A 10,394-nucleotide genomic window follows, 5' to 3' on the forward strand; every position below is an offset into this window, starting at 1 on the left:
CGATCGACTCATCCTATCATAAAAGAAGGTAATACCATACTACGTACATTATATTATTATATCGATACGCTTATGTTATGTTCGTTGTATATTACCACCTTCTATCCTCCTTTTAAAAAAATAGGATCTCCCGATTATCGAAGACGCAATGTAAAATAAAAAAATAAAAAATTACAAAAAAAATTGATGTCGCGTTTGGCTTATACGTGAAACTAAAATATACATCATTGGTGTTCTGGCTTGGATCCAATTGTAGTATCTGTTCCGTTTAAGATGATATAATAATATGGTGAGGTTTAAGTTCGCGCCAGGTATCAAAAAACTGGAAATCTATCACAGACTCCATTTAGGATCTTGGAGATAAACTGTAATATACTGACATTACATTAACCAGATTACTTCTTGGCCTTTTGGCCAAGATCAAAGTGTAGTATCTGTTCTTCAGATGCGGCACTTTCATTTCTCGTTCTCTTTCAGTGGAGGAGAAATCCTTCACGACTGAGACAAATTTTATTTTCGTACCTTTTCTCCACGTTAAAAAAAGACCCTGGTGTCTAACTCTGTCCCGTGGGGAGGCATTGTAAATAGGTACAATAATAACGCGAGTCTCCATTCACACTGAAAGTTCACAGAATGCTTATCAACAATATCTGAAAGATACAGCATGTGAAGGATGCGCCTGTGAGATTTCCACAGGTCTCGCTAGTATATATAAATAATTTTATAAAATTTTATACAATGAACAGTAGGTTCTCCACGGTGCAAGGTAAACTACAATGTATTGTGAGTAAGTCACTGCGAGGAGCTATGTGAAGCTTCCCCAGTGCACGGCGATGGGTCCCCAACTAGAGCAGGGAGTCAATCGATTTGACAGAACAACAGGCGATTTCAACGATTTTAATTACAAAAAATATATATATGAAGAGTAGAAAACTGGCAGGGCCTTTGTGCTGGCGTTGTCCGATGGAGATATGACCAAAAGCCAGAACAAATAAGAAAAAAGATTTCCACCCACCCTCGAAAACAAATTAACCTGTGATTATCAACTGCATTATCGTATGTGAGCCACGTAAATTATTGGCTATGGAAAAAAAGTTAAAAATATGAACATAGAGAAATAATGCTGTTGCTAGTGGTAGTCATTATTGGCTCTGAGTATATTGCTGGCCCAAGCGGTGAAAACATTTGGCTTTCACTGTGGTACATTGTCTGGCAGCGACAGCTCGCTGAATCCAATGACTGTCATATATGGCACAATTATTGTTTTCTTTTCAGGGCGGTTTCAAGTGGTGTCTTGAGGCGTTTTGATGCGTACGCTGGGCACAGGCTGCCTCTGAAACAATCGGTCAATATCAATCACGATCATTATCGAAGTTCATTGGAGGCTGCTTCACAATCGCCCACCTTCAATTGTAAGGCACTGTCATCCAGTAGTATACCCTGTTATCCAGCAGCGACACTGTCATCCAGTTGCGGTTATGATTGTTAGCGGCAGTAATTGGGGGAGAGTGGTCTTCTAAGGTAGTTACTCTTACTGCTGGCACTTTAGGACACTAGGGGCACTGGCAGGAAGTTTGGAGCATTGGCGGGCACTGACTGACACTTAAGGACTTTAGCGGGCACTTTATGGCAATCTGTAGCACTAACAGGCACTTTGTGACAGTTGATGACACTGACGGGCACTTAGTACCAATGGCAGTCACTGCTGTATTGAGGCGGTTGCTTGTAGCAGGTCAAGTATACGGTAATTGTTAGGTGCCTCCCATGTTTTAACTTAGTTTATAAATAATACAGTTAGTATTTCAGCACGGTCCGTATTCTGCATAACAGTATCGACTTTAAGTGTAATATTTACGTGCAATTACTTATATGAATCTAGTGTTTTTATGACACATAAATATTTGCATTCTTTTTACAAATAATACGATATATAAATTTATTTTTTTTTAAATAAATATGATTATTATTAACACAACTTTGAAAGAAACTTATATTTACATTTGATTTTGCAAAATATTTGTTAATAGGTACAATTACTTTCTTTTAAGCAATGTGAAACCCTGCGCAATTTACTGCTGTCAGTAAATGAAACAATCTGTAAACCTTGCCGTGTTCGATATGTATGAACATCCATTTGCGTATTCAGTTGTGTCCATTTTCAATACGTTGATGTAATGTGTCAAGGTAAATAGCAAGAAAGTTATACTTCTGAAAACCGCTTTGTTCATTCTATTCCGAGTCCTATGAAAAAAAGTGGAGAAGAATGCGACGAAGAAGAATGTGAAGAAAAAAGAAAAAAAGAAGAAAAAATAAAAAAATACAGAAAGGTTGTCGAAGCAACTGGATCTCTGCTAGTTAAAAACAACAACGATAAAGAAGAAGTAAAGTTGGCTAGTGTATCACGTAGGAAAAAGGGAGAAAAATGCAAAGAAAATAGAAGTAGAGGACAACGAAAATATTAAAAAGAAGCAGCGTGTTGTTGGCTCCCGAAGAAACTGAATCTCGGATGGTTAAAAACAACGAGTCAGGATGAACGCCTTAAGTTTTAGTAAAGGCAAACTTAAAATTTAGTTAAAAAATAAATCTGTTAATCCCGGAAACGAATCCGCACAGCCAATCTATTTGATCCGGGAGCGTTCATTATTTGCAAATTGATTGAATAGTAGATGACTGTTAATGAAACGTAGTGTCAAAATGAAATAAGGCGCATTTAATAATTGAACCATAAGAAATATTTGGTAATTGTGTTGACTCGCAGAGGAGGAGGGTATAACAATTAGTGGGGAAGTAAAGTGCTACTATATCTAACTATGAATTATTTGGGAGAGTGTTACTCCGCAGACATTTTGTAGGAATTTAGTATATTTAATAAAATCGATTGATATCAGCCGGAAAAAAATGCGCATCGGGTATAGATAAGTAAAGTGGCCATTTTGTATCAATGTGTGGCCTAGTGTTACTTTTCCTATACTGTCATTTACCAGACGGGAATAATCTTATCTATTTTATTAGCAATTAAAAATTAGTTTCAATATATGTAGCCATTTATTTATAGGAAGTCTTGCTGTATTATAGCTCTTTATTTAGACTAAACAGGTAACTGCTCAAGTCGGGTCAAAACTGCCGATCGTTTATTTGACAGTCCGTGATTTAAACTATTTGGCCTCCATAGAGAGAGAAAAGCATAGTGCGAGAGAAATTGAGACATTAAAAACGAAACTTGGGCTCGGAGAGAGAATAAATGAAGCGCTGTTTTATTCAGAATTAATTGATTATAGAACATCCAATTTATTGTCCTAGAACGTGTTTAATCATTGAAATCCTGAGGAAGGAAAAGAAGTAATGAAAACAAAAAGAGGTAATATTATCAGTCGCAGCCTATGTTAGGAAAGAAGGACAAGAACAAGAAAAAGAACAAGAAAAAGAACAAATGAAAAATAATGACGATGAGGCTGGAGAAAAGAAAAAGAGGCTAAGCACAGAAAAAATGAAGAGTAAGGAGAAGAAAATGCCAAGAAAGAAGAGGAAGAAGCAGAAGAAGAAGAGAAAAGATGAAAAAGAAGATGAAAAAGAAGATGAAAAGAAGATGAAAAGAAGAGCGAGGGCAAGCAAAAGATGAATATTAAAAAGAAGAAGAGGGTGAAGACGTGAAAGGGGGGGAAAGTAGGTGAAATGGGTGAATGAGCATCTTAGAAAAGAGGAAAGGGGTTATACAGAATTTGCACAAAATGTCACTAGGAGAACCATATATGGTTTGAAGCTGAACCGCGTTGAAAAGGGATAACTATAGGTTAAGACTATAAGATTCTCGTCGTAGAAAAGACGATATTATTCAATGTTCGTTTGATGAAAACCGGTTTTCTTTTCTTTTTTTTTTTTTGTTGCAGACCATCAATACTAGTTGGCCAGTTGTGTGCAAATCCCAAGAGCAATGGAAACCTTCTATCATGTCTGAAAGTGACACAATGTTCAACGAGCAAGGTCGCCAATATACAATTCATGCTCTCTATCGATCCAAGTTATGACAACAGGACTATTGTCAGCACCATCAAAATGCATCGCTTGATTGCCACGAAGAACAGGGACGTGCCCAGAATAATAAAACAAAGTCTCCGTCCATAGTTATTGTCTTTGGTGTGGTTTCACGTGAAAGCCACATCATGCACTTCACATTCCAAGTCGGCTAGAAAGTCAACATCATATTGTACTTGGGTGTGCTGAAGAGTGTAGTGATCCTCCTGGTGCAATCAGGTTACCGCTGGCAGAACCTGGGTGTGGCAGCAGGACTCGGCGTCGGCCCACAAGTCCAAGGAGACTCACACTTGGCTTCACAAAGAGTGTTACGACTTTGTACCTTTCTTTCTGGCCCCCTCTTCTCCACACCTCAATTCGCTGGACTATTTCATACGTCGATAACATCACCAACATGACCTCTTACAACACCAAATCCAGCCTGATCGCTGCCATCCGCCATCCGCCAAGTATTCACCGAGCTTCCACCGGCGCTTGTGGAAAAGGTATGCTACCAGTTCCGAACGCGTATCGAGGCGGTGATTGAGGCTGAAGGCGGCTACACTAAATAGATGTCAGCTCTACTACATAATCAAGTTATCTGAATTGATTATTTCAATAAAAGTTTTAAAACAAAGTTGTAGCGTTGTTATCTTTAAGGCAACAACTTTATCATTCCACCCTGTAATTTAGGCATTTTCATCTGACGTAATACATTTTAACTAAGAGCGGTCAATGAACTGTGTTGAGAATGTCATGATATATCAGCTAAGCAAAATGTATGATTTATTGCTGTATCAAAAGCAAAACTTCGTTGTGTAGGCCTTCCCGCTTTTTCTTTCTCCACACATAAATTAAATAAAAGCAGAAAGAAAGAAATTCATGTGCAAATTACACATACGCAGCAATAATTTAAAAGGCTATTTTCATGCATCTAGACATCCCTTTATTAATACTGGTTCACATACGTGATAGTTTCGTGAGATTGCGTATATATCATTTTGTATCTTTCAATAACTATTTCTCGATATTTTCTTTTCAGTTATACGTATTTTTACATATTAATTTCTTTTTATTATAATACAATAGTATTCAGTTATATTATACCAGATCACTCTTGTAATGTTTTTTATTATATTACTTCTGTGTGTGTATGTGTGTGTGTGTGTGTGTGTGTGTGTGATGCAAAAATGTACACCTTTTAATACATTACTCTACCTTATGATTATTCATTGATTTTTTTTTTAATTACACTTTCACCCCAAACAAGGCACATTGCCACTTTAATGTAGGGAGCTACTATCAGGGACATAAGCTACTGGGGTGCTATGAAGGGAGTTGGCCAGCAAGCTTTCAGTTCACATTACACTTGAACATCTGCATATCAGTAGAGTTGGGGAAGCAGGGATCCGAAAGGGAATTCCAAAGTTTAGCGGTTCTAAGGAAGAAACTACTGGAGTAGAAAGCTCTCTTATGTCTAGGGATCTCTACTGTGTAAGGATGAGATTTAGCTGCTTGTCGGATTTTTCGCGGGTATTTACGTTGAGGGGGCACAAGTGCTTGCAGTTCGTCAGAACATTCACCATTGTAGAACAGACAGAGGGATGCTACATTTCGTCGGTGGGACAGAGACTGAAGCTTAAATTACAGTTCAGGACCTATCAGGTTGGCGACTCTCTCTCTCTCTCTCTCTCTCTCTCTCTCTCTCTCTCTCTCTCTCTCTCTCTCTCTCTCTCTCTTGAACCTTGTCTAGGAGCGAGAAACTAGTAGATGATGCACCAGGCCAAATATGACAACAATACTTCATACATGGGTGAATGGTACCGGATATTTTCGGGCGTTAGTAGCTTTTTAGCACGATAAAGAGTACCTACCTTCTTCGCAGCGGTCCTGGCAATGCTCTCAATGTAATTGTTCCAACTCATGTTTCTTATGAAATTTAGGCCGAGGAGTTTAAATGAAGAACTTTCAGATAAGGAATCTTTGGCCATTACTATTGGTTGTAGAGAAGGTTTCTTGTAATTATTGAAAGAAACAATTTTAGTCTTGACAACATTGAATGTGACCACCCATTTTTGTCCCCATTCCACTACAGATTTGAGGTCATTCTCTAGTGTTTCTGCCGTTTCCTTAGATATGTGTCCCTTCGTTTTCCTGTCGTGCCTGTTATTGAGAGTGGTGTCATTAGCATATATACCCAGCTCAGAGACAATTTTGTCAGGGATGTCAATTATGAATATTAGGAATAATAGAGGTCCAAGGATAAACCCCTGAGGCACTCTCGCATTTATATCATATTGTTTAGATGTACGACCGTCGAGGACTACCTGGATTTTTCTCTTATCTAAGAATGGATTTAATTATGTTAAGTATTCTTCCAGTGAGACCGTATGATCTGATTTTCCTGAGAAGACCTTCATGCCATACCCTGTCTAAAGCCTTTGATATATCTAGAGCTACCGCTCCTGCCTTGTGAATGGTATATACGTTCAGCGATTACAGTTAGAATATCTTCTGTGGAATGGACTTGCCTTAATCCATATTGTCGGTCGGTCAGAAGTTTAGCATCTATAAGGTAATGAACTAGAGCTCAAATATTTTGGCAAAAAGTGGGAGGAGGCTAATGGGGGGATACTTTGATTGGTCAGTTCTTTCGCCAGAATTCTTGAAAACTGGTACCACAGAAGCAGTTTTCCAGCATTTCGGAAAGCAAGATTTATTAAGGCATTTGTTGTAAATGTTGGAGAAAACTGGAGCTACTGCTGCGGACCATTTTTTTAATAGCACAGCTGGGATGAGATCAGGTCCACATGCTTTTGAAGTGTCAAGGTTTTTTATGATAGCATGCACCTGAGAAGGGGTTAGTTTCAGATCGTCTAGCGTGGCGTCTGTCCGCAAAGGAAAGTCAGGGAGGGAGTGGTTAGCAGGGTCCAGTGTGGAGTTGCAGGCAAACCAACTAGCAAGCATGTTAGCCTTCTCGGTTGCTGAGCAAACAACCTTATGATTGTTGGATAGTAGGGGTATTGTTGATTGCCCATTATTTACTACACCATCTCTGTTGATTGACCATTATTTACTACACTGTTGTAGATTTTCCAGAAATCATGGATTCCTAATTTTTGTGCTTCGATGCGTTTTTTTCTTTTTTTTTTTTGTGGTTTCAGTAAATTATCTCTTAGCTGTTACTAGTTCTTTATTATAATTACTTTTAGCTTCTATATGCTTCTGTCTGTTTGAACTGGACTTATGTCGGTTAAATCTGTGGTACGCATACTGCCTTTGCGCAATGGCAGTTGCATGTAGAAGTAAACCATTGGGGAGAATGGGGCTTACTATAAAATTTCCGCCTGGGAACATGTGCTTCAATTGCCGTTTTGAACCATTCACTGGTCTCATTTGTGAACTGTTCAGCCGGAAGAGAAAATATGTTTCCTCATGGGGCATCTCTGATGAGATTCCTGATGGCTTTCCAGTCAGCCTTTTTATATCTCGTTGTTTTGAGCACTGGCTCTTCAGTTTTTGCTCTAGAATTTAGGGTGATTTCAACCATTATCACTGCATGATCAGCGTTCCCAAGTGGGCTGTGGGCATTCGTTATACAATCATCGGGAATTGTGGTCAGAACCAGATCTAGAAGTGATGCTGATCTGGGAAACGGGTGGAAAACATAACCATCTCTGATAGGGAGTGATATATAGAGAAGTTATGTGTTTTGCTACCAGCTACGTTTGTGTAAATAGAGAATCCAATCCAGTTGGTGTGGTTGACATTAAATCATGGAATACATGCACTTGTGCGCTAGTGTCGAGGGAGAATGGTGTAGTTATGCTGTCGGAGACTTTGTTTATTATGGTGCAGTCCTTGGCCGAGGGAGGGCGGTAGAGAAAATAAAAGTAGCGAATGGTGTGTTGCATGATGTCTAACGCACATAAAGGCTTGATCATCCGATTATAGGTTTGTTTCTCTAGTCAAGGGGAGGGTGTTTCGAATATAGACCGAGTGTGTGCATATGTCTTTCAGAGTCCTTACGGCATAATGGGAGATATACAGGCATGTTAAAGTAGTTAGAGGGGATGGAGGAGTGTAGGTTAGTATCAGTTAGTGCTAAGATATCCGGGGTGTTTGTTAGGGGAAATGCTTCAACATCATCTAAATTAGTTCTAAGCCCACGGATGTTCGTAAATGAAAGCTTCAGGGAAGGAGGCAAGTTCATTTTTTTTATCTAGGCCTGGTTTAATCATAATTTATTTATTGTACTGTCATTTAAAAAATGTTTCAGTTTGGGTAAAGGGTTGCTGAACAAGTGGTTATGCAGAATGTCAGACATGCAACACAAATAGACTTCAGTAGATGATGCGACGTATTGTGTTAAGATATATATGCGGTCTCGTTTTGAAAAATTTTCACAGGCCATTTTAAATTTTATAATATATATATATATATATATATATATATATATATATATATATATATATAAGAGTATTTATTGACTGTTTACCTACGAAAGCAAAGTGTAACAAAAGGGCATGATTTATGTGAGAAACCAAGCCCCCTCACAAATGGGGCGCTCTGGAAGTATGCAAAAATAAAATTGCCTTAGTATGGAAAGGTTTTCGCCTCCATTGGCTAAGGACAATATTTAAGTGTCGCATCAGAACAAATACTACACTCTGATCCTGGCCGATATAAGTTTTATAATATATATATATATATGTATATATATACATCATAAATTCTTCCATATAAGAGTTAAATATAAAGTAGTAACACACACGTATATATATATATGTATGTATGTATAAATATATATATAAAGTAATCTATAGATAAAATATGTTGCTGTATCACAGCCCTTCAGTGTGACTAGACCAGCACTCACTCCAAACAGCAATCCAAGGAACTCTAGAAGTGTAAGCCACAGTTTCAGATGGTTCGTTGTTCTAAACAAGTTTTGAGAAGTGACTGGCTTGCAGTAGACAGAACAGTTTCCGATGGTTCGTTGTTCTAAACAAGTCCTGAGAGGTGACTTGTTTGCAGTAGACAGTTCCACAGAGCAAAATATTCTTACCGTGTCGAGACGGAAAAAAAACATGTGAAATTGCTACATAAAATGTTTCATATTTATGGGGCAAATCTAGTTTCTGATTTGTTGGTAGCAGAACGTGAATTAATTCGATTCGTCAGTTCCTAGCAGCATCGTTTATAAATAGAATCGTCCGACTGTGTGGGATCATACCCCATTACGCGTCCAGTGTGATGGAGATCGCTTTTCGGCCTCTTCTGGCGAAGATCGAAGTGTAGTATCTGCTCTCAGTGCTCTCTGCGGTCTGCGTCGGAAACTTGGAGTTGTTTTCGCTTTGCGACTGCAAGGACCAGCCCCTTCTCTGGGGATTGAACCCGCAACGACTTGTTTTTTGTTTTTGTTATTTGCTAGCTTGTCCCGGGCAACTTATTAACTGTTTTTCTCCTGTTTTGCAAATAGTCCGGGGTCCAGCTAGTGCTTAAGCAGCCGACATGGCCAAGGGATACCGACGTGCCTTTTTAGGCAAAGGTCTCTTGGTTACCGAATCGGCGTGCTCTAGTTGGGCTCAGGGCCATCAAAGGAGATGGAGCAGGCCGCTGCTCCTGCCACCTTGGGGGGGGGGGGCGCCCCAGGTTAAGTGTCCGAAAAGGGTTCGAGTTGGGGTCCGGGGGCTGCCAACCCCAGTTCGAGATCAGTCATAGCGGTGGTGGACCTGGGCGGTGACAGCTTTCACCGACCATTGATATCACCCTCAACCGTGGTGGCGACGACCCGAGAAGAGGAGATAGCAGCATGTGAAAAGTTTTTCCAGGGAGCCCCAGAAGCTGAAGAAGCCTGGAAGGCTTCTCAGAAGAAGCTGAAAAAGCCGATCAAGAAATGGTGGGTCCCGGACGAGGAGACGCAACCGACGCAAACACAGTCGGAATGTAGCAGCCCCCGGAAATCGACAGCGGAAGGTCTAAGGAAAAGCAGGTCATTAGACGTAATCGTGGTGGATGGGTGCTCCTCGGGGGCGGGGGGCTCAAAGAACTTGTCGCCAGACAGTGCGGCAGAGTGGCCAGCCCTCACATCAAGCGATGCCTCCCCGATACCAGCAGGACAAAAAGTAAGGTCAGTGACGCAGCAGCCAGCCGAGACCAGGATCTCAGGACGACCGGAGAAGCCTGGGGCCGAAGAGAAGGTCCAAAGAAGACCCCAGAATATTATAAATCTCTCTTGGAGAATAAATATCAAGAGTATGTCCAGTGTAACAAAATGATATGGAAGATATCAAAGACAAGACGTTGTCTCTCGTTACCCTGGAAGCGAATGGAAAGGGGATCACTGGTGTTCCCCTGGAAAAGATGATGGAAGTACTGGG

The 10,394-nt window shown here is 40.0% G+C and overlaps 1 pseudogene; it reads left to right on the forward strand.

Annotated features, from left to right (window-relative positions):
• The first annotated feature begins 394 nt into the window (after positions 1 to 394).
• On the forward strand, positions 395 to 527 carry LOC145284166 (U2 spliceosomal RNA; annotated as a pseudogene).
• The last annotated feature ends 9,867 nt before the right edge of the window (positions 528 to 10,394 follow it).

The sequence above is a fragment of the Euprymna scolopes genome, chromosome 8 (genome assembly GCF_053919585.1).
Source record: "Euprymna scolopes isolate OS-2025 chromosome 8, ASM5391958v1, whole genome shotgun sequence".
NCBI lineage: Eukaryota > Metazoa > Mollusca > Cephalopoda > Sepiida > Sepiolidae > Euprymna > Euprymna scolopes.